At 59.4% G+C, this 23,614-nt stretch overlaps 1 pseudogene across 1 annotated transcript in view; it reads right to left on the bottom strand.

Moving 5' to 3' along the window:
- Positions 1 to 4,397: 4,397 nt before the first annotated feature.
- The window catches only part of LOC101130897 (SCO-spondin), a 57,709-nt pseudogene continuing 38,492 nt past the window's right edge, over positions 4,398 to 23,614 (bottom strand). Inside the window, exons 66-102 of the transcript XR_008667548.2 lie at positions 23,411 to 23,490; positions 22,181 to 22,350; positions 21,956 to 22,043; positions 21,788 to 21,863; positions 21,357 to 21,557; positions 20,947 to 21,043; positions 20,643 to 20,842; positions 20,194 to 20,360; positions 18,983 to 19,113; positions 18,607 to 18,830; positions 18,234 to 18,275; positions 17,924 to 18,079; positions 17,215 to 17,424; positions 16,847 to 17,014; positions 15,951 to 16,082; positions 15,616 to 15,862; positions 15,189 to 15,341; positions 15,067 to 15,113; positions 14,532 to 14,876; positions 14,048 to 14,215; positions 13,214 to 13,344; positions 12,848 to 12,972; positions 12,566 to 12,612; positions 12,026 to 12,304; positions 11,575 to 11,733; positions 11,307 to 11,423; positions 10,760 to 10,898; positions 10,421 to 10,623; positions 10,121 to 10,248; positions 9,877 to 10,019; positions 9,739 to 9,785; positions 8,719 to 8,929; positions 7,986 to 8,081; positions 7,723 to 7,783; positions 7,106 to 7,236; positions 5,453 to 5,603; positions 4,398 to 4,564 (exon numbers count right to left, since the gene is read on the bottom strand). The product of XR_008667548.2 is annotated as an SCO-spondin (transcript). The remainder of the gene's footprint in view (positions 4,565 to 5,452; positions 5,604 to 7,105; positions 7,237 to 7,722; positions 7,784 to 7,985; positions 8,082 to 8,718; positions 8,930 to 9,738; positions 9,786 to 9,876; positions 10,020 to 10,120; positions 10,249 to 10,420; positions 10,624 to 10,759; positions 10,899 to 11,306; positions 11,424 to 11,574; positions 11,734 to 12,025; positions 12,305 to 12,565; positions 12,613 to 12,847; positions 12,973 to 13,213; positions 13,345 to 14,047; positions 14,216 to 14,531; positions 14,877 to 15,066; positions 15,114 to 15,188; positions 15,342 to 15,615; positions 15,863 to 15,950; positions 16,083 to 16,846; positions 17,015 to 17,214; positions 17,425 to 17,923; positions 18,080 to 18,233; positions 18,276 to 18,606; positions 18,831 to 18,982; positions 19,114 to 20,193; positions 20,361 to 20,642; positions 20,843 to 20,946; positions 21,044 to 21,356; positions 21,558 to 21,787; positions 21,864 to 21,955; positions 22,044 to 22,180; positions 22,351 to 23,410; positions 23,491 to 23,614) is intronic.

Raw genomic sequence — 23,614 nt, 5'->3', positions numbered from 1 at the left:
AGCCCCAGGCGGCGGGGTGTGACGGGAAGTGTAGTCCGCTCTAGGTGAGCGGCTCTCGAAGCTGCTATTGGCTCCTGGAATGCAGGTCCTGATTGGACGCCGGCGGCGCGCTTGCGACCCTCCCCGCCTCCCTCCGGCGACAGTTACTAGGCAACGGCGGCGTGGCGTCCTTTAGTCCTCTGCAGCAAGGGCAAAGCGCTCTGATTGGGCTACGCGAAGGCCAATGTCAGCCTTGAAGTTCTAGGTTTTCTTTTATTAAGGAGGGGAATACTTTTTGTTCTAGTCACTCAAAAAGTATCATTGGTTGCCTACCATGGGTCAGGCCGTGTTCTAGGGTTTGGGAGAACACAGTTGAATGAGACAAAGGCCTTGCCTTCAAGGAACTCACGATCTATCAGGGAAACAGATAATTACAAAACAGAGACAAGGGCTATGAAAGAGGTAAGCACAAAACGTGAATTAAAGCCCGCGTTGCCACCTTAGAGTGAAGCGGTGGAGGATATGAGGTGCTTAGTCAAGGATTTCCTGTGGAAGTGATGCCTCAGCAGAATTAAAGCAAGAGGTAGGGTCTGCCAGGTAAAGGAGGTGCAATGGACTGACCGGTGTTCCCCTCCCAGGAGATGGGGCGTTTGGGAGGTTTAGATGAAGTCGTGAGGGTCAGGCCCTTATGGTGAGATTAGTGTCCTTATAAGAAGTTTTGTCCAAGTGCGGTGGCTCACACTTCTAATCCCAACTCTTTGGGAGGCTGAGACAGGAGGATCACTTGAGCCCAGTAGTTTGAGACCAGCCTGTGCAACATAGTGAGAGATCCCATCTCTATAAAAATAAAATAAAATAATTTTGTGAGGTGGAAGGATCACTTGAGCCTGGGTGGTCGAGGCTGCAGTAAGCCGGGATGGCGCTTCTGCACTCCAGCCTCCTGGGTGACAGAGCAAGACCATGTCTCAAAAAAAAAAAAAAAAAAAAAAAAGACTTTTAGGGGGCCAGGGCAGGGATGTGCCTTCATGAAGGTGTTAGTGACCACATGCGTGCTGGGGGAACTAGCTAGGCCCTTTGCCCTTCTGCCCCTCTGCCTTCTGCCATGTGAGGACAGAGCAACAAGGTGCCCTCCTGGAAGCAGAGACCAGGCTCTCACCAGACACAGACACTGCTGGTGCTTTGATCTTGGATTTCCCAGCCTCCAGAATAATAAGAAATAAGTATCCATAATTTATAAATTATCTAGTTCCAGGGATTTTGTTACAGAAGCACATACAGATTAAGACAATGGCCAACCAATTTTTTTGTATTTTTAGTAGAGACAGGGTTTCACCATGTTACACAGGCTTCAAGTAAGCGTTTTCCATTATCCAGCTCTGCTCTTCTGGCCAAGGTTGAATAGACCTAAATTCCGTTCGAGGAGTGTAGGGGAGTCTGCATTACTGAAAAAAAGAATGAGACACAAGAAATGTGGAGGAGAAGGCAGAGAGTGAGGACTCTGTGGATTCCAAGTGGCCTGCCACTCACCACCTCGACTATATCACTACCTTGAAGAGCTATATTTCTGGCCATGAGTTATCCATGTCTTTATAACAGATTCTCTTTTGGGGGTTAAAAAACTGGAGGACAGCTAGGGTAAATCATTCTTTTGACACATTTTTCCATAAAAGGTTTTCCATCTTTCCAGGAAAAATGGAGCAGTATCTAGGGGGAAATAGGGAATCAAAGCAGTAGGACTAAGATATGAGACACAAGATCTTGTTTCTGTGTTGATAGGAAGGAAACTGATGATTCAAAGGGGGATAGTGCAAGGACCCAAGTCCTTGAGAAATCAGGAGGGTCTAGGAACAGGGTATCAAGGGCCCTTCCTAGGGATAGGAACACTTTTTTTTTTTTTTGAGATGGAGTCTCTCTCTGTCACCCAGGCTGGAGTGCAGTGGCTCAATCTTGGCTCACTGCAACCTCCACCTCCCAGGTTCAAACAATTCGCCTGTGTCAGCCTCCTGAGTAGCTGGGACTACAGGTGTGCACCATCACACCCTGCTAATTTTTGTATTTTTAGTAGAGACAGGATTTCACCATGTTGGCCAGGCTGGTCTCGAACTCCTGACCTCGAGTGATTCACCTGCATTGGCCTCCCAAAGTGCTGGGATTACAAGCCTGAACCACCACGTCTGGCCGGGATAGCAACGCTTTTGGTTATGCCAGGAGGGAAGAAGAAGATGGAGTAGATGTACATTTGTTTGTAGATTTACTGAGGGAATTTCCATCCGATGATGTCTCTTTGAGACAAGATCATCTCATGAAAATGAAGTGGGGAATAGAAGGTATACCAAGTCATCTTGGAGAATGGGAAATAGAGCTTACCTCAAACCTTGAATTAAAGGCCAATTTGAAGTTTATGATCACAAATTTCAGTTTAAAAAAAGCCTGGCTGCGAAATTCTGTTTAGAAGCAGAAAGTTGGGTAGATATTTGGCTTCATCCTGGCTTGGAGTATTGCCAGGTAGGTATGAAGGAGGCACAGAAAAGCAAGGGAATGAACAGTACTTGCAGGAGTAATTATGATGGTAGGAAAGTGATTCTCAATTCCAGCTGCACATTGGAATCACCCATGGACCTTTCAAACATCCTGATTTAATAGGCCTAGGATGGGGCATGGGCACTGATTTTTTTAATTTGTTTAATTTTTTTGTTTGTTTTTGTTTTTTAAGAGACAGGTTCTCACTCTGTCACCCAGACTGGAGGGCAGTTGCGTGATCTTGGCTCACTGCAGTCTTGACCTCCTGGGCTTAAGGTATCCTCCCACCTCACCCTTCCGAGTAGCTAGGACTACAGGAGTGCGCCATCACGCCTGGCTAGCTGTTTTTTTACTTTTTGTAGAGATGGGTTCTGACTATGTTGCCCAGGCTGATCTCAAACTTCCGGGCTCAAGTGATCCACCCGCCTCCCAAAGTGCTGGGATTATAGGCATGAGCCACCATGCCCAGCTGGCATTGATATTTTTTAAGAGCTCCTCATGTCATGTGCCTCTCACGTGCAGTTGGTGTTGAGAATAACTATATAGACCATGAATCTAAGCTGCGTCACGAGGGAAGATAGGAGACTAATAAAAAAGTGAGAAAGTGGTGGGTCAATGAAATTGAAATCACAAAAGCAGCCATAAATTATAGCAGTGGAGTATTAGAGCAAGTCAGCTGGAGGGATGGGAAGTCATGACTGGTAAGTAAATATTTGCGAGGTTTTGAAAATGGTCTAGTCGTGGGAGTGGATTCCCAAGACAGAGTGAAGAAGGTCATTGTAAGTGAGCAGGCAAAGAATGTGAGGCCAGAATTTTGAGTGGAGTATCCACATGGACACTGAAAATGGGTGGAAAGGAATGCTGGGCCGTGAGTTAAATTCTTCTATGGATGATAGGGAGTGACCAGGGTGGCAGTTGGGAGTCAGGGAGGGTGGTGTCACTACAGAGTGGCTCAGACAACCCGGGAAGAGGGCTCTTTGCAGGAGGAACAGGGAGAACTGGCCCAGCAGAAACAATAAAGATGAACGTCACAGAAGACAAGTATCTCTTTTCCTGGCCTGGAGGTGGGATGACATCTCAGCTTCCAGGTGAAGTGAAGGCTTCAAGGCATGGGCGAGCTAGTGTCAGTCATGACATGATGGTGGAAGAAGCCTTTGGAGATGGGGACGATGGAGCAGAGTCTACGGAAGACAGATGTGGAGTCTCAGAGGCCCCAGTGGGTATCTGGGAGGGAGAGGCGGTGTGGGGGATCAGGTGAGCCTGTGGGATTTACAAGAGGATGGCATGAGAGGTGGTGATGTTGAGGGACAGACGGGGAGGCTTGGTCTCCTGAGGCGGAATGGAGACCATGGAGACATGGAACAGGATGAGCTAGTCTTTTGCAGCACAGTGGGCCTCTTTTAATTTTTGTCCCCAGTACTTAGCTCAATAGTGTGCTTCTAGCTAGCTATCTCTGGCTTCACAGGGTAGGATAGGACTTTGGGGTGAGTAAAACAAGGAAAGCAATTGGGAGGTGGGCAGAGTAGTGTTGTAAAAAAGGTTATAAAAAGGAGAGGGAGAAGCAGACATCAGCCCACATGTAGCGGACTGTCCTCCACAGCTGCAGCTGAAATCATATTGGGTGGAGGAATATGACCTGGGACACTAGCGGTGTCTAATAACGGGAGGTGTTCAGGCTCCATTCAACCCTGTCCAGCTACAGATGGAACTGAGGCTCAGATATGGGAATGATTTGTCCAGGTTCACCAGTCATGGGGAATGCCATCTTGAGTCCATAGTAGATGCGCAGAGGTCTCCAGGAGACAAAGTCCTCACATAGGTCCAGGCCAGGACTCAGGCCCTCCCTCCCTCTTCCCTCTGAGCCCCAGGATGGAGACGCTGCACAGGGATTTGTTGCCAGTATCACTTTATTTGGAACATGCTAATGCCAAGTCATGGGCCCCCAGTTGGGGGCAGGTGAGAGAGCGTAGAAGGACGTGGTCAGTGCTGCTGAGTCCCACGATCACAAGAGGGACAGCTGTGGACTCACCCAGCGGAGCCTGTTAGCGCTTTGAGAAGTCACCTCCTAGGGGATACGTGAGGGAGAGATGGGTTAGTAAGACAGGCAGAGTGGTCAGGCTGGTGCCAGGAGGACGCCCAGAGCCAACACCAGGCCTTCCAATGTGCTCCACCCAGGCGGCACGGGTGCCTTCCACCTCTGTTTCCCCTTCATCTGCCACACAGTGGGACCTTAGGTTATCATATGGCAGGTGCTTAACAGAACTAGGCACCTGCCAGCCACTTCACACGCGTGCCCTCACCAAGTCCACCCAACAAGTCTGCATGGCAATGTCAGCCTTGCTTAAAAGATGAGGTCAGGGGGCTGGGTGCAGTGGTTCCCGCCTGTAACCCCAGCACATTGGGAGGCCGAGGCAGGTGGATCCCTCAAGCCCAGGAGTTCAAGAACAGCCTGGGCAACATGGCGAAACCCCGTCCCTACAAAAAAAAAAAAAAAAAGGAAAAGAAAAATTAGCCGGGCATGGTGGCTCACACCTGTGACCTGTGGTCCCGGCTACTCGGGAGGCTGAGGCGGAAGGATCACCTGAGCCCAGGAGTTCCAGGCTGCAGTGAGCCGAGATCACACCACTGCACTCCAGCCTGGGTGACAGAGTGAGACCCCATCACAAAAAAAAAAAAAAAAAAAAAAAAAAAAAGATGATGTCAGGGAGGCTGAGCAAGAAAACAAAGGAAACAGATGAGCTGGGGTTTGAACTAGGTGCAATTACTCCAGACACCCACGCTTATGCATGATAGGGGACGAAATTAACAAGAACACCGAGAAGAAGGAAAAACGTGGACTGGAAGGACTCAAGGAAGAAGGATGGAGTGAGGAGCTACACGTGTGTTCCTGGGTCTGGTTCACAACACTGGGTCCTTGCCCAGGCTGCCCCGTCCCCTCCCTGCCCAGACCCACCCTGGCAGGAGCTGCACTGACAGCTGTGGATGACCGGCAGCACCACAGGCTCTGTGTGGCCACCCAGACAGCGCAGGTTCAGGATCCGCACAGGGCTCTCCGGGTCTAGACGGTAGCTGCAGCAGTCACACTGGCTCTGCAGGTATGGCTCCTGGGTGAGAGGGAGCGGGTGAACTAGGGCCAAATGGAGTTTCCTCCCCTCCCTTGGCCTTTCCCATCTTAGGCGGGGTGGGATGGTGGGAGGGCCAGATCCCACCCTCTTCACTGAGCAGGGTGGCTGGGCCACTGCCAAGCCCCTTTTGCAAGAAGCCCACCTCCTTCACCCCCACTGTCTGAATGTCCAACAACCTACAGGTTAAATGAATACTTTTAACGTTCCCATCAGTGCCTCCTGGCTGCAGGGGGAAGGACATACTTCTACCGCAAGGGGCTTACAGTCTAGCTGGACAGACAGAGTTATAATCTATGAAACTATAAATAAGTCAGTCCTAACTGCATAGTTCTGATCCCAAGTGCAAAGTGAGTTTTCACTCCAAAGCAGATCCCTGTGCACTGTGGTTAAAGCACCTCTATCAGAGTCCTATAAGCATATCATTTAATTTTATGTATAATTCTATTTATAATTTTACTTTTAAATGGGTAGTACATTCATACAATGCCAGGTTCAAAAACCGCAAGAGGTTATTCAGCGAAAAAATTTCCCTCCAATTTCTATCCCACTATCAATTTCTTTCCTCAGGAAAAAAAAAAAAGCATCTCTTAATTACTTTCTCTCTTTTCTCACTCCATGTTTTAAAAATTCTAAAAGTGTGAAAAAAAATTCCGAAAGTGATTTGCGAAAGTATTTCCAGGAGGTCCAGGGCGCGCCTGGGGGAGCCGTAGAGCGGCCGAGGGTTGAGGGGCTGTGTCTTTGGGGACCAGGTAGGAAAGTATCCTTGTCTTCCAGGATGAGGTAAACCAGGTGGGCTGAAGCAGAAGGGATGGCAGCAGAGTGCTGGGAGGTGGGCCTAGGGGCAGGCAGGAGTAGTGTGAGTGAAGCTGGAGAGAGGACCCTGGCAGGAGGCAGCTCAGGTCACAGCTCATCAGGCTGAGGGGAGTCAGGGTGGGCACAGAGCCCCCTGGAAGATCCTAAGAAGGATCAGGGGCTTCTGTGTCCACAGAGGGCAAACGCAGAGCGGAGCCACCTGCCCAAGACTCAGAGCCAGCCTGGCTCGGACAGCTTGCAGGAAATGTGTGCGGTGATCCTCTCTGTAGAAAGTGCATTCCGGCAGAGCTCTCGTGCTCTCACGCACCGTGTGATGGGTTCTGATGTCAGAGGCTAACTTAGCTCCTCCATGCCTTTCTTTGCTGGGCTCCTGGCCCATTGCCTTGAGGGGCACAGCGGGCACACTCTGGGAATGGTGTGGGGCCACAGAAGACCTCTGTGGGAGGGGGTCAGGCACCCAGTGAAACCTCTGGGCCAACCCGCAGGTGCACACCACTGCCTTGGGGAAAGCTCTGACCATCTGCCTCCCCAACTCCACTGTTATCTCCATGAGAAGCACCTTGTGCCTCATGGACTCTGGCTCTGCCCAGGTCCCAGGCTCAGGGCAGCCCTTGGTGGCCACTGGCCAACGTGATTCCCCTGGCCTGGACAGCAGGTCCCTGGCTCACCTCTGGCACGACATGGGTGCTGGATGGGCAGTACCCACTGCAGTAGCTCACTTCTACCTGGTCCAGGTAACAGGTCCCTTTGGTGAAGTTTCGAACCTCCGTGAGGAGCTGGCAGGAGGGCGACTGCTCCTCTGTGGGGAGGGGCATTGAGTGGCAGGAGGTGGGGGTGGGGCACAGGAGGCAGAGGTGACTGAGGGGACTGTGGGGGTGGGGAGGCACAGGAGAACAAGGTGACAGGGGGAATGCAGGGGGAAACAGGAGGAGGAGGTGACAGAGGGGACTGTGGGAGGACACAGGGAGGGGATGACTGAGGGGACTGTGGAGGGGAGGCACAGGAGAACGAGGTGACAGGGGGAATGCAAGGGGAAACAGGAGGAGGAGGGGACTGAGGGGACTGTGGGAAGAGGAGCAGGGCCTGGGTCTGAGGGGAGCGTGTGGGGCGAGGTGGCCAGGCGCTATGATATGTGCTGGGGTCTTCACTCCTCAAATCCCCATGGTGGGTTGGCCTGGGGGAGTCAGGCAGCTGCCAGGCTGCAAAGGCCAGGTGTGGGGTGGCAGGGGACAAGGGTCTTGACCAGGGAGAGACACCCCACAATGCACCCAGGTTCCCTCCATACCCGGAGCCTCCCTGCGGCAAGAGGGACAGCAGCTCCCTGGCTCCAGCACCATCTCCTCGCCCTGCAGAGGGAGAGAGTCCCAAGGTGGTCTTGACACCTGGAGCCCGGCCCACCGCCCCCACTCAGAGACCCTAAGACCAACCTCGGAGGAGGGTCCCAGGAAGGAGCCCGAGGAACCAGGGAGGGTGGTAGGGCTGTAGGGGGTACCGGAGCCCAGGTGAGGGGGGAACCACCCCGGAGAGTAGCAGGGATGCAGGGCGTACCTGAGCACAGGTGAGTGGGGAGCAGTGCTGGGTGCAGACAGGCCTCTCACTGAGGCAGAGGCAGCTCTCACAGGCCTCCTGCCATTCAGATCCAGGCTGGGGAGAGTAGGGGAGAGCCTCCTTTTGGTCTCTCCCAACTTGCAGATTTCTTTTGTTTTGTTTTGTTTTGTTTTGTTTTTTGAGACGGAGTCTCACTCTGTCGCTGGGCTGGAGTGCAGTGGCACAATCTCGGCTCACTGCAACCTCCACCTCCCCAGTTCAAGTGATTCTCCTGCCTCCGCTTCCCGAGTAGCTGGGACTACAGGCACGCACCACCACTCTCAGCTAATGTTTGTATTTTTAGTAGAGACGGGGTTTCACCATGTTGGCCAGAATGGTCTTGATCTCTTGACCTCATGATCCGCCTACCTCGGCCTCCCAAAGTGCTGGGATTACAGGCATGAGCCACCGTGCCCGGCTCCAACTTGCAGACTTTTCTATAATAGTATCCCTGATCCCCAAGCCCAGTCTGTGAGTGCCTAGCCGGGGCAATGGGCTTGGTTGGAGTCAGGCAACAAGAGACCCAGGAGGGACATGAACTGTTAGGGCCAGAGACTGTCCCAGGGGGAGAGCGGAGCCCTGCCGGCTGCTGCATGGCCTTGAGTAGGGGGAGGAGCCAGTGGAGTTAAAGACAGATAGGGAGGCTTGGGGTCAGGAATGGGTGAGTGGTAGCAGAGGGGGTTCGGTGTCTCACCAGGCGGGGATGCCCGAGGTGCCAGCACTCGCAGGCAGGACGCAGGGGCCTGCCTGGCTGCGGAAGTGCCCGGGCTGGCACACGCAGCCCGAGGCTCGAGCTGAACTGCAGTTACTCTGGGTCTCTGTGGCGTTCATCTCCAGGCACGTCTGCTCGCAGAGCCCCAGCTCCCCCGGGGCCACCTGCTGCCACATTTCCCCAGGGGGGCACTCTGCCAGGGAAGACCATCCAACCCAGCTTTCAGGTTAGCCCTGGATCCAGCCTCGATTCCTCCCCTCCCAAGCTGAGCACCCGCATGTCCCCGTCTTGCCTTCTTAGCCGCAGCAGCCTCCAACCACACCTCCTGATCTTTCTTATCCACCCACCCAAACACTAGCTGGACCCAGGCCAGGTCTCACCTCCTTCAGAAAAGCCTCCCTGACCAATCCTGTCCACTCGGCCTCTCTATTCTCAGCACTGATGTCTCACCCTCTGGGGTTCTACCTGCCTGTCAGAGACCTAGAGACTGTGTCCTGTCTCTGCCTGTTCTGGGGGGGTGGTCTGCCCGGAGGCTGGCCATGCTGCATGTCTGCATTCACAGAGCCCAGCGTGGCAGAGCTGGGAACACGGTGGGTGGGCCCTTGGTCTTGATCAGATGGGGGTAACACTGCACTCCACAGGGCAAATGCTACCAGCCCGGGGGCTGCCAGGCCAGGCCCCTCATTTCCGCTCAGCCCTCCAGACCTCAGTTTCCTCACTGGCAGGGAAAGAACCTTCCACTTCCTGGCATCACAGCCCTGGCTCTGTGTATACTGTGTGCTAGGGAATGCCCCCACAAGTGGGGCAGACCACACTGAGTGCCCAGGGAGCCCTCGGCAGGGGGTGCTGGGTCTCCAGTTAGAGAGAGGTCAGTGTGGACAGACAGGGGAGGGCTTCCTGACACTCTGTCTAGTCTGTGAGCAGGGTCCATCTCTCCTCCTCAGTGCCAGTCCCGGGCCTTGACTTTGGAGGTACAGCAGGGCATGGACAGCCACATCTCACCCTGACAGTCAACGAGGGAGCAGCTGAAGGCTCCACCGTGGCAGACACTGGGAAGACAGAAGCACACTCAGACGCCTCCCATGTCCTCCTCCCTACCCTTCCTCATCCCTGCTCCCCACCCCAGGGCCAGGCCCTCACCAGCCGGTGCAGTTCCGGGTGAGCACAGTCCCTGGGGGTAGCTCCTGGGCCTGCTCTTCCAGGGTCAGGGTGAGGCCCCAGGGCAGAGAATGCTGGGTGCAGGGGCAGGCAGTGGGAGGCACACACGTGCCATTGTGCACCAGCTGCAGCAGGGCAGGCTCAGTGACACTCAGACCACCGCCTCTTCCCTCCCCACCTGCCGGCTTCCCCCACAGGGAGTCAGGACACAGCACCCCATACCCACCTGCCCTCCAGGGCAGCCACAGCCAGGCTGGCAGGGCTCCTGCACACAGATGGCACCAGGCTGCAGATGCCAGCAGAGGCGCGGGCATGAGGTGGCACAGGTGCTAAGCACCTGGCCAGGGGGGCACTCTGTGGGGAGCACACAGGTAGGGAGATGGGAGGGACCCAGCATCTCCAGTCCCAGGGAGGGAGCTGCCCTGGGTCCGACCTCCTCTCCCCACACCTACCCCCCACAGCTGGGGCAGGGCCTGGGCTCAGCAGCAATGGAGGGAGTCAGTCACCTGCCGCCCAGGGCACTTACCAGGGCAGGGCTGCAGGTTACACTCCTGCCGTTGCTCTGTGTCCTGGGCCTGGCATGGTGCCACCCCAGGACCCCCCTCGCAGGTCCGATGTCGCTCCATAGTGCCCCCACCACAGGGGGCCGAGCAACTGCTCCAGGCTGACCAAGGCCCAAGGACTGGACACTCCTGGTGTGGGCACACCAGGGACCCGTTGACACAGGTGCTGTGGACAGGGGTAAGCACAAAGGGCTCCAGTCAGGGTGAACAGAACCCTCACTCCCCAACAATGCTGACGAAGGCTGACCTGCCCCATGCCTCCACCCAAAGCTCCCTTAGCCCTGGCGTGGCTGCAGCCATACCAGTTTTGGCAGTCCAGCTGCACTGCCTGGGCCGGGGCCAGCTCCCAAGAGGCATTGGCACTGGGGAGGCCACAGCGGCAAGAGGAGATCGGCACACAGTGCCCATCCTGGACCAGCTGGCCAGGGGGACAGCGGCAGCCTAGGGGTGTGGGTAAAGAGGTGGAACAAGATTGGGTGCTCGGGCAGGGCTCACACAATGGATCCTCCCCCAGCAATCAGATCGAGTCCAAAGCCTAGTTTCCACAGTATCTCCCACTGCCCATGCACAGGAAGGGGCTACTCTAGCCTGTGTGGGTACCACCCGAGTAACCCTGACAGCCACCTGAGCATCCACATGGAACAGTGGCCCTGAGTGACCCTCACTCCTTGCAGGACTCAGAGCTGGCTGCTGAAAGTGACCACTTTCCTGCCCTTTCACTCATGACCCAGCAGTCTGAACTTCCCCCACCCCTGCCCGAGATCACACACTCTCTGGGAGCAGGAGGCAGTTGGGGGAGGCCCAGGCTTTCCTGGAACTCCCAGCTAGGTGGTGGGGCCTGCTGGCTACCTGGGCGGCAGGGTCCCTGCAGACACTGAACGCGGTCCCAGAGGTCGGCACAGCTGCGTGGGCACTGGTTGGCACAGTCCAGGGTGAATACAGTGTCTTGGGCCTCGCAGCTCTCACCTGACGACCAGATGATAGGAGTCTGTGTTGGGGACGCTCTTGGGCCCCCGCTTCCACTGCACGGCTCTGGGGCAGAGCCAACTCTCCCCTCAGGTTTGGTCTCGGATGTTCCTGTCCCAGGCTCTCCTCTGGATGCAGGGATGGGAGTTACCTGGGCAGGGCCCTCTGTTGCAGCTTTCTGTCTGAGCCCATGGCCCCCGGCAGCCTCCTGCACGGAGGGTCTCTGCCTCTCTCCAGCGTAGCCTGAACCCCCCACTGCAGGGCACCTGGCAGGGGCTCCATGGCCCCCACAGACTCCACTGGCATGAGTCTGGGGAAGGTACGATGGAGTCAGTACCCAGGCCCACCTCTTGCCTCCCCCTCAAGCCTTGAGCTCTGTCGTTGCAAACGCTCCGGCAGGCCTTAAAGCCCTCTAGGCTCTCCCGCTTCTCTTTCTAGCTGCTGCCTGGACCCCACCCCCAGCTTCAAATCCTGCAGGCCTTAGAGACAAGCAGGAGGAGTAGCAGGTCAGTGTGCTCTATAGCCTAGCCCCTCCCGGCCAGGTCCCCCCAACCTGCACTCCAGGCCCGTCCTGTCCCGTGGCCTCTGCCTCTCCCCATTACCAGGGCAGGCTCCAGGGTCAGGGCAGAGGCGCTGCTGGCTGAGGGGTGCGGTGCAGAGGTGAGGGGCTCCAGTCCAGGGCCTCCCTGTTGCAGGATCCAGACACAGCCGGTGGCGGTGCTGCTCTGAAGCCAGCAGCGGGGCCGAGGTGGGGGAGAGGCCAGTTGGGTCTCGGAGCCAGCGCTCCTCTAGGGCAGTCCTGGAGGCAGGGGCCAGGGCGCTGGGCGGCAGGCAGGGCCCACAGGGCGACCACTCAGACCACTCACTCAGAGGCAGAAGACCTGGAAGGACAGGGTGTGGGTGCCCTTCCCAGTGACCGCCCCCGGGCCCAGAGACCCTGGTGGACAGGCAGGAGGGGCTCAGGGTCATGACCAGGAAGTGCTGGAAACAGAAAGGCTGAGGGTGGTGTGGGGGCAGGGTAAGGTGACCCACCATCCCGGTTTGCCTGGGACTGTCCCCGTCTTAGCACTGAAAGTTCTGCATCCCAGAAACTCCCCCAGTCCCAAGCAATGGGGACTGTTGTCTCCATAGGTCAGGGTTACCTTGACAGCCCTGGCTGGTGCAGTGCAGCTCCCCACGCCGGCATTCACTGCGGGAGGGGGTAGTCAGGGTAGACTAAGGGAGGCAGGACCCAGCCCAGGACCTTTGGGGGGTGGGGGTGGTCATGCAACGGTAACCTGACCCCTAGGCAGATTTGGGGCAAGATGAGGGAGCTGCAAACTAGCATCTCAGGGTCCTCTGTCCTGAGGCTGGACTGGGCCCCCCAGGCCTCCCTGCCCTATTCCCTGGCCCCAGCCCTCTGTCTCCCTTCCACCATCACTCACCACTCCTTACAGCCCAGCTGCAGGTGGACCCCAGGGGCCAAGGTCATCCCGGCTCCCGCTGCTGAGGTATGCCAGCAGTTACACTCCTCCGGGGGAATGCAGCCCCCAGCCTGCTCCAGCAGCCCCTGGGTGGAAGGAGAGATGGGGCAGTGATCATCGTGTCATCCCAGCACCCAGCACTGTGCCCCGCCTGCAGCAGGTGCATATGCATGATGCCGAGTGAATGGCAAGCTGGGAGGAGGCACCGAGTTCCAAGGGGTTTGAAGGAGGTGGGGCCACCATGGACATCACAGAGAGGAGGAGGAGCAGGAGTGTGGGCACAGGACCCCCTTCTCCTTGGAAGTTGCTCCAGCTCCCAGCTCTCACCTTGGGGCAGTAGCAGCCCGGCTGGCACGGTGGCAGGTCCTGGCAGAGCTGATGGCTCAGGTGTGTGGCACAGAGCCCAGCACAGGGGGAGCCGCAGGCATGGAACTCAAAGGGAGGCATGCAGCTGTCCTCTGGGGGAGATGGGGGAGAGGCAAGCTGGTGGGGGAACAGCCCAGAGACATCACTCCCAAAGCCCAGAGCACATGCCGCGTGGTTCTACTGAGGCCCTTGGGGTCACCTGGCGAGAGTACAAGATGCCCACCCTCCGCAAGTTGGAACAGACCAGTGTCCCCCATCTGGCATCCACTCAGCACCTGTGGGCACCTCCAGGGAAGGATCAGGATGGGTTGGGCCTTGGAGAGCCAGAAAGATGCCTGGAGGAGGCAGCTGAAGAGGGGGCTGCAGGAGTGAGGGGCCTGGCAGGTGCTCCAGAAATTGGCAGATGGGAGATAGAGGGGCAGAGATGGGAGACAGAGGGGCAGAGATGGGAGACAGAGGGGCAGAGATGGAGGGCAGCCGCAGCAGGAGCTGGGCAAGACACCCTCCTAGAGGGCAGCTACATGGGCCAAAGCCACAGGCGGGCTGGCAGCTGCAGGGTGGACAAATTGTGGTGAGGGATTGGGGGCGCAGCTGTGATGAGGGAGTATCTGGGGGGAGCAGGGGAGCGGCTGGGTGTGAGGGCAGGCACGGGCGCAGGCACAGGTACAGGCAGCTGCTCTGAGGTCTTGGGGCACTACATTGGCTGTGAGGGGAGGGGAGCAGGGAGTTCCAGCAGGGACCCTTGGTGGCTGCTGCCCTGCGCAGCTCCCTGGTTTCTTGCTCCTGGAGCCTCACCAGAGCAGTTGCCGATAAGGCAAGGCCGGAAGTGGCCATCCAGCCTTGTGCAGGGGGCGCCTGCCCTGGCCCCTCGGGACGCCGGGCCCTGGTGTCGGTAGCGCTGCTGCACCAGCACCCAGCAAGAGCAGCGCATCCAGCTGCTCCAGCTGCTCCACACACACTCCTCTAGGGACCAGAGGGGTGTGTCAGCCCACCTCTCCCCTGCCTGCCCTCCCTCTCACCCCAGCCCTGCCGAGACCCTGCACAGGAAACAGGCAAGAGGGGCCTGAAAGGCCCAGCTGGCTGGACGCCCTCTCACCCTACAAGGAGGGCCCCGAGGGAAGAGATGGTGGGAAGAGGAAAGGAACTGAGCAAAACATGGGGGCACAGACAGGGCAGGCTTATTTTAAGGGATCATCCGGGAACTAGGAACATATTTATTTTCTGAATCTCCCAAGGTAGGAAAAGTAGAGAGGTGATTTCACTTCCCCTGAACACTCACCTGGGCAGGGCCCTGGGTAGCAGCCCTGGGTATCCAGGTGGAGGAAGGTGCCGTTGCAGGTGGGGTCGGCCTTGGCCATCAGGCAGGGGCAGGACCCAGAGCAAGAGGCCAGGCCCGGGCCACAGCTGCGGGAACAGGGCCCCCACGGGCCCCAGGAGCAGGCCTCCAGCAGCCCTAGGCAAGGCTGCTGCCCGCAGGGCTGGGTCTGGGTGTCAGGGCCCAGGCAGGGTGGGCTCCTGTGGTGAGGGGCTGCGGCCCTGCAGGCCCAGGTTCGGACCTGGTTTCCACCTCCACAGGAGACAGGGCAGTCGGACCAGGAGGACCACAGCATCCAGGCCTCAGGCACTGTGGGAGGGCACAGGTGAGGTCAGAGGAGGCGGAGGGAGCAAAGGCCAGAGGACTGGGTGGGGACCTGCATGGTGGCCCAGGGAGTGGCAGTTAAGTAAGGTGGGAGAAAATGAGACACAGAGCACATGGCGGGCAAGGCATGAGGCTAGAAGGGTGGCTGAGGCGGGGATCCGGAGGCAGCCCAGACCTGCACACTCCGTGTCTTCGCAGATCACACCCTCCGGGGTGCAGGAGCTGGGAAAGAGCCGGGACTCAGGACTCTGCTCTCCAGCAGGGCGGTCCCAGCCCCCCTCCCTGCCCTGCACTCACCACCGCTGGCACTCCCCCTGCAGCCAGCTGTCCCCCAGGGTGCGGGAGCGAGTGCCCTGCAGGCACAGGGGTGGGCACGAGGGCTGAGGGCAGGGCTGGCTCTGGGACTGCTCCTCCCGACACTCTGGGGCCCACGAGCCCGACGTGGAGGACCTGGGTGGGGCCAGGGCAGAGGAGGTGAGAGATGGTTCAGGCCCGTCATCCCTTCTCTGTCTCCTGATGAGACGCCCTGATGGGACACCTCAAGGTGGGCATGGGGGTAGCTGAGGAAAAGCCAGGGTAACCAGGGACAGAGCTGGCCCAGGGCCTGGGGTGGTGCTGTCGCTGGTGAGAGCAGGACCCAGGAACTCTGTCAGAAGGGAGACTGCGCCTTGCAGAGTGAGGCCCTGGGTGGCAGAAGGGACATCTAGCCCTGCCAGCCCCGTACCGGAAGCGGCTCTGCTGCCCTCCGGGCCCGCATGAGTGGCTGCAGGGACTCCAGGCTGACCAGCGGCTCCAGGCACAGTGGGTGGGAGGCGGGCAGGGCTGAGCCGTGCAGGAGAGCTGCCCAGCTTGGCATGAGCAGTTGTTGCAGGCATCCTGGTGCTGGCTCCCCGGGGCCCAGCTGTGGCCCTGGGCATCGGTGCAGTCACAGTGCCCAATTGGCACGCAGCCACCATCCTGCTCCAGGGACCCTGTGGGGCAAGGGCTGGAGCTTGCACCCCTGGCCCCACCTTCCCACACAGCCACCCTGACACTCCTGAAGGATAGGGCAGCACCTGCCCTTTGGGCAGCGGCAGCCCTTCTGGCAGACCTGGTCGTCCTGACACACAATTCCCTCCTGGAGGTCTGAGCAGCGGCGGGGGCAGCGGTTGGCACAGGTGACCACCTCCATGCCTGCTGGGCAGCCGGCCTCTGAACAGATGGAGGGCCCAGAGTCAGGAGGGCCCAGGGCTCAGAAACCCTCCCTCTACCCTACTGGGGACTCCCTACCTCCATAAAGCTACAGGACCCATCCCATCCCCCAGGCTGGTGCCCACTGAAACACGGGAGACTCGGGAAGACTCTGGAATTGGGACATTCTAGGTAGACAGTGAGTTCCTCTCACCTCCTGTGAGTTCTCAGCACCTACCCGGTACCCAGTAAATGTTTGTGGAGCTGGACTAAATTTGTAGGTCTCAAAAGCCAATAATGTCACCTGGAGCCTCTTTTGTGTCCACCCAGAGGATGGGTGGGGATAGAGGAGGGGAGCCCCGGGGGAACCCATGCCATGGGGCTGTTGAGGGCCAATTAAAGAAGGAGCTGAAGCTTGGGGGTGATGGGAGGAGGCACAGGCTCAGCTACAGCCGCTGGCTCCATCCACCACCCACGAGTGCCACACCCGCTCCTAAAAGTGCCACTGTCAAAGCCTCCAAAAATCGTGACAGGGCTGGTGGCTCTTTCCCACCTCGGGGGTGGGAAAGCTGAAAGGAGGAGCTCTCCTGTGGGTTGGGGTGGCCAGGGTGGATCCTTGGGCCTTGGCACAGACGACAGACATGCTCAGGGTATCCTTGCCCAATGCCAGGCCCAGCCCTCCACCCAGAGGGCTCAGTTTCCAAACTGGCCCATGAGGTAGCAGCCAGGCCCCATGCAGAGTGGAGCCAAATAAGGGTAGGACAGGACTGTCACCACTGCCATACCACAAGGCATGGGATTGCAGAGGCGGGCCTGGTGCCGCTCCCCAGCACAGGGGGCTCCCCCGTTCTTGGATGGGGGGCTTGAGCAGCTGCGGCTTCTCAGGGATTGGCCTCCCCCACAGCTGCGGTCACACCAGGACCAGGGACTCCAGCGTGACCAGCCCCCGGGCACTGTGGGAAAGAGAACGGCCACCTGAGGGGTCGGCTCAGGCAGGGGCCCCCACCTATCCCACGAGCCCAGGTCAGGGTCTGGTGCGAGAGATGAAAGTGCCACATTCAGGTAGGCTGGGTGCCTGGGAGGGGGCACTGATGCCAGGGGCCTTCCAGGGGCAGGGCCTGGGGCATGCCCTGGTCTCCCCCAGCTGCCTCACCTGGGCAGGCTCGCAGGTTGCAGAAGCGGCACTCTTGGTAGGCAGTAAGGATGTTGGGGCACCAGTGCCCGCCGGGCCCAGGGGGACGGTATGCCCGCAGGCGGCACTGCTGGCCCACCCCGCAGCTGTGGGAGCAAGGTTCCCACGGGGCCCAGGAGGTCCAGGAACAGTTCCCAGCCCCACAGCCAGGGCCAGGGCACACGGGCAGCTCTGTGACACAAAGTGGAGCTGCAGCCAGTCCCGGCTGCATGACACCTGCCCAGCCTTTCCTCTCTGCTCCCAGCTCAAGGGTGGACCTCCACCACCCAGGCCAGCAGTGACCTCGTCCAGAGCTCTGGGCTCTCATTCTGGATCTGACACTGACTGCTGTGTGGTTTTGACAACTGGGCCTCACTATCCCCTTTTCTCATCAGGGACAGTAATCCCAGACTTACAGGGCTGCGGAGGGATTTGGGTGGGACCTTGGGGCGGGTGGAGAGTTCAGTACACACACCAGAGAACAAGGAATGTGCTGGAAGTTGGGCTCCCCAGCATCTGCTGGAGTTGGCAAAGAGGATCCAGAGCCCGGAGTCAGACACTGATTTGAAATGAGATGTCAACACTAGAAACCAATGATTACCTGAGGGGTATTAGATATTGGGAACTGGGGGTTACAATGAGTTGTCTGAGGGTGGTGGCTGGGATCAGAGGTTGAGGCTGGAAGGCACACCTGCGCATGAGGGCAGGTTGCAGGGGCGCTCCTGTAATGGGCCCCCCATGATGCAGTTAGCCAGGCAGAGGCGGGTGCGGCTGCGCCATGCAGGGCAAGCAGGGTCCGTGCAGCTTCTGGAGCAGGGGAACCAGGAGGACCACGGGCCCCAGCCACCTGGGGGAGGGATTGGGGAGGGTGCCTTGTGATGAGACGGCCCTGAGCTTCAGCCTCTCCAGGAAGCAGGGGAGGGGGAAGCGGGGAGGGGTCCCTGGGCTTGCTCTTCCCACAGGGAGGCCATGAGGCAGAGGTACAGGGAGTCTGGAGCTACCTGGAAGGCCTGTCACTGGCTCCACCGTGGACTCTTCAGCCCCTGTGCCAAAGGAAACCCCACTCAGAAATGTTTTGGTACCCACAGCGCACCGGGACCACGCCTAAGGCTGGCAGCTGGCACTGCGGGCTCACGGCTATCTAGTCCAGCCTTCCTCAGCTTGAGCTCCTGCGGACACCCAGGCCCCAAGCACAGCACTTCCTTGCAGGATCAAGGCCTTTGCTCAAGCCGTTCCTTTCCTTCCAATGCTGGTCAAAGTTCCCTCCCTCCCTCAAAACCCCTCAGATACTGCCTCCTCCAATAAGGCCTCCTAGACGTCTGTCCAGTGCCATCCTGACCCCAGCCCTGCCCACCACCTTCCTCCTGTCCTTACCACAGCAGTCTGGGCTGGGGCAGTACTCGAGGTCCTGGCGGGGCCCCCGGCAGCCCTGACCACTGGGGGTGGGCATGGTGAGCACACACTGGCGGCTGCGGGTACGGGTGCCCAGCCCTCCACAGGAGCGGGAGCACGGGCCCCACGGACTCCAGGGACCGAAACCACCATCGGCCTCGAAGCAGTCGTCCAGGGAGCAAGACAGCTTCCCGTGTGCACACGAGCTGGGGGAAGAGCCAGGTTAGCCCAGCCCAGGTGGGGTCAGAGGGTAGACTGGGGTTCCCGGTCCCTGTCCTCTTACCCTCTAACCCCTCCCTCCACTGAAAATCTCCCTGACCCTCCCCAGCCCAGTCCCCACCCTCACCATCCCCCTCACCAGTTACCACAGCTTGTACGAAGTGTCTGGCCCGAGTCCAGCTCATCTCCAGGCCCCAGGGGCTGACCAGGGTCACCTGTGGTGGCTCCCAGCTCCTGCAGCAGCCAGGCTGTCAGCACACAAGGGCACTCCTGGGAGAGTGGGGCAGAGGAGGCAGCATCACAGCACAGGCCAGCCACGCACCCGGGGCTGTGCACATCCCCTGGAGAGACTTGGGGAGGGACAGTGTGAGGACCCGGAAGAGGGCTCCAGGCTCCAGGAAAGCATTTCCAGGAGCAGGGGGCTGTTCACCCCCATCAGGGGCATGAGCACACTATGAGAGGGGCATGGCCAGGGCTTGGCCTGACCTGGCTTCCCCACACAGAGCGCCCAGCAGGACACAAGGAGGCACCAACACAGACCCTCACAGGCTCACACATGATGCGGGGGGCAGAAAGAGCTTCAGCCAGGAATCGGGACGTTAGGTTTGGGTCTGGCTCTGCTGCTGTGTGCGACCTCGGTGTGTCCCCTCCCCTCTCTGTGGCTCACTGTCACCATCTCTAGGTCTAGGAGGTGAGACCAGGTGGCTGCTCTGGTCCCTCCTGAACATGGCATCCTGGAACTCTGGCTCAGGAGTGGCCACTGGGCAGCCGGCTTTAGGATTAGGAAAGGGATCCCTGTGTGCCCGTCAGGCTCAGCAGAGCAGAGCTGGGCCCCGGCTGCCACTGGGATGCCCAGCGGGTACCAGGTGGGGCCAAGGGGAGTGAAGGTGAGGGGCACTGTCCCCACAAGCATGTGACAGGCAAGAGAGGGGCAGTGAAGACCCACGCCCCACAGTGGAGGACAGGGAGGTGAGGCTGGGCCAGTGAGGTTGGGGAACATGGGAACCTGGCAGGAAACTGCCCCTCCCTGCCAGGTTGAGGGGTGGGCGGGAAATACAGGGGTGGGTGTGAGCTCCAGCAGGGCTGGGAGATGTGCCAGTCAGGAACAGAGGCCAGGCAAGTCCAGAGGCGGCAGGTGTTCCCCATTCCCAGGGAACCAGGGACCCCGGGAGGCTGCGTCTAACTCTGCCTGCCCCCGACGCTGTCAGCAGAGGCCTCGGCTGGCCTCACCAGCCTGTATGCTGCTTAGGGGCCTGCCCAGGGATGACAGGGTCTGCAAAAGTGACAGACATGACAGAGGGGACAGGCGAAGGGAGGGCAGGGAGGGCTGTGGGGTGGACAGGTTCTGACCTGCACACAGGCCAGGCGGTGCTGGAAGGTGCCCTCGGGGCAGTGGCAGCCCTCCTCGCAGCCCTCGGAGAAGCAGCCCACCTGCTGCGTGACGTGGGCACATGAGAAGGGGCATCCCTCGCCAGGCTGGCATTCACGGTACAGGCGGCCAGCCGGGCAGCCTGCCTCTGAGGCAGCAGCCACATCAGCACCTGCTCCGGCCCCGGCCCTCACTGACCACCTCAGGGAGTGCCTTTCACCTGCCCATCCCCCCGCCCTGGGCAGCGCCCCCTCCCACAGGCTCCCACAGCCTGGCTGAGTCCTCCTTCACTTGTCCATCGCTGGTGGGAGGGCACTGGGGGACAGGTGGGGGTGGGGAGGGAGAGGCCAAAAGGCACCCATGAGTCAGGGTCAAAGGCCAGGATGGGACTCAAAGGTCAGAGTGGGGTTAGCCCCGGGCTGGCGCTCACCTCTGCAGACCTGTGTGCTGCATGTGCGGCTCTGGCGGGCAGGCCCTGGGCAGGGAGGACGAGCACAGCACCGGGAGCGCAGCTGCTCCCCGCCCCCACACGAAACACTGCAGTCTTCCCAAGGGCCCCAAGAGCTCCACACCCCAGGGTCCGGGCAGTCAGGCACCTCCTGGCATTGCAGAATGCCTGCCACACAGGTGCTGGGGACAAAGGAGGGGGCTTCAGAGACAGGACCAGCCCCATCCCCTGAGGGCTCCCCTCCTGGGCTCTATGCGCCTCCCCGCCCCCACTTCTCTTGGCTTACCAGTTGTCACATGGCCCAGTGACCACCTCTCCGGGTTCCAGGCTCTCCCAGGAGCTAAACCTAGACCCTGCTGAGCGGTTCTGGTTCTCAGGGATCCCTGAGGGGCACAGGAGGGAGGGTGGGGGCTCCAGACAGCTCAGCTCCCCCCATCCATCCCTCCTCCCACCCCATGGTCTTCTACTCCCCACCCTCTTGCCTCCACCGCATGGCACCCTGTGTCCTGAACAAGGGAGGTGGACACTCCAACCAGACCAGCCCTGGGAGGGGAATCGAGGGACACGAAGGCCTGGAGAGCTGGTAATCGCTCATTTTTGTTCTGCAGCCCCAGGCTGGGTCCCCGGGGCAGCGGCACAGGGGCCAGACAGGTGGCACTGCAGTGCTGGGGGCTGGGGGAGAGGGGAGGCACTCACCCATGGCTCCAGGCTGGTACTGGCAGCGGCAGTGGGCTGGGGGCACGCACAGCCCGTCCTGGGAGAGCTGGCCCAGGGGGCACCCACAACTGGGCTGGCAGCCCACAGAGCCTGGCTGGCACACACTCCCAGGGGACAGGTCCTGGCAGGAGCGGGGGCAGGGCTGCCCACAGGGGTGCAGACTCTGGCCACCCCCGCAGTCTACGCAGGAAGAAAGCAGAGAGGGTGGTCACCGAAGGGCATCCTGAGGGATTCGCAACCCTCCTGCCATGCCTGTCCCCCATTCGGACCCGCCACCTTGACCAGGTCCATGACTGATGGCCTGGGAACTGTCCCTTGAGAGAGTGACATGATGTGTGTGGAGGTCAGAGGCCAGAGTCGGCATCTCCCTGGACTTAGAGGGGCCCTCTCAGACCTCACTGAAGCCTGACCTGTGCACTGGGTGGAATTTTCCTGGCAAGGGCGACTCTGCGTGTGGCTCCCAGGGCAGGGCAGGGCAAGAGATGCCTACTCTTGGGGAAGGACTGCAGGTACCCTGGAGCCAACTCTGTGGTCAGATGGGTTGTGAATGCCGTATCTGTCACTCCTCCTGCCCAGACCCCTCCTGCCGCCGAGCACATGCCCAGCCCCTGCAGACACACAGGGTCAGCTTCAGCATCCTCGCCTATCAGACGCGGGTCATGGTGCCTGCCCCACATCTGCTCAGGGATTGTGGGGGGCAAATGTGACCATCTGCAGAGACTCCAGAGAGCTCGAGATAATGGGATGAAGTGGGGCAACTCCTGCTGGCATCTCTGCCTCCCACCACGGCGAGGGCCCCTTACCAGTGGTTGCAGCCGTCAGGCCTTGCCAGCCGAGCACCCGGATGGTGCCGCTGCCCGGTCAGCATGTCCAGGCAGCTGCAGTGACCAGGCTGCACGCAGATGGCCCCGTTGGAACTCAGTACCTGGCCTGGTGGGCAGTAGCAGCCAGGCTGGCAGCGCCACACGCAGTGCTGGGGGACAGTAAGTGGGGGCCATCAGCAGAAAAAGGAAAGCTGTGCAGGGAAGACGATGGAACAAGGGGCTGGGGAGGAAAGTGTGACAGAGGCCTCACGTTTTAAACAGAGTACGCCTGGTAGTGCAGATGAGAAAGGCAGGAAGGGGACCCAGCTAGCCCTGCAGCTTGCACTGAGGTTGGCCCCTCACTGAGGGTGGAGGGGAGGGAGGAGCAGCTGAGGAGGTTCCCTTTGGCTCCCTGGGGCAGGGATTTGGAGCTAGGTGTTCCCAGATGTAAAACCCCAATTCCAGCGGGTGACCTGGACTCATGGCCTGGAAGCTGGGGCATGCCCCAGACCTCTCTAGAACTTGGGGAGCTGGCTGGGCGAGGGGGCAGTTTGGGAAGGAGCTGGGAGGTCCTGGGGCGGCTGGGAGCAGGCACTGCCCGCAACGACCTTCTCTTCTTTTCTAGACCCTCCTCTTTCTCCTCCCTCTCCCCACCTCCCTCAGCACCTCCACACCCAAGGCCTCGAAGCCCCACCTCATTCTTCACGGCCCCTACTGTGACCACTCTTTCATGCGTGTCTGTCTTGCTCAGCCCAGAATGTGGGCTCCGTGGTAACCTGTGTTTGCTTCTCCCACCCCCCGCCACTCCCCCACCCACACACAGATGCAGGTCTAGACACCAACGTGCTCGTGGGGTTCAGGAGATGATTTCCCCCTTCGTTTGTGTTTATACCATTTTTGTCATAACGCTTTAATGTGAGAAATGTCTGATCTACAGACAAAGGCTGTCAGGTGAGGCTGGCTCTGTGCGGAGCGAGGCTGGTGTCTCTCTGGGGTGGCCTGGCATGCTCCGTGAACTGAAACCAGGGCCCCCACCCATGCCTTCCTGTACTGTGCTGCCCAGGCCCCCCTGGCATGCTCTGTGAACTGAAACCAGGGCCCCCACCCGTGCCTTCCTGTGCTGGGCTGTCCAGGCCCCAGCAAAAGAGGCCGTGAGCCCAAATCCACACCCTGCCCTCCCGCAAAGTGGGCCTTGGGTCAGGTGGCAGTGCCAAGGGAGCTGGGACTCACCACTAGGTCATCACAGGAGCGAGGGCACGGAGGGCCACAGGGGCTATACTCGGCCCCTTCAATGGCAGTGCAGTTGGTCACTGAGGGCAAACAGGATGGGCTGAGAACTGTGTGGGGCCATCCACCCTGGCCTCTCTCCCTGGAATGCTTCCTCTAACTCCCCTTCCTCTGTCCCTGACCCCCACCCCCATCCCCATCCCTGGC

Source organism: Gorilla gorilla, chromosome 6 (genome assembly GCF_029281585.2).
Source record: "Gorilla gorilla gorilla isolate KB3781 chromosome 6, NHGRI_mGorGor1-v2.1_pri, whole genome shotgun sequence".
NCBI lineage: Eukaryota > Metazoa > Chordata > Mammalia > Primates > Hominidae > Gorilla > Gorilla gorilla.
The sequence above is the reverse complement of the archived record's forward strand: the minus strand, read 5'-3'. Positions and strand labels throughout refer to the sequence as shown.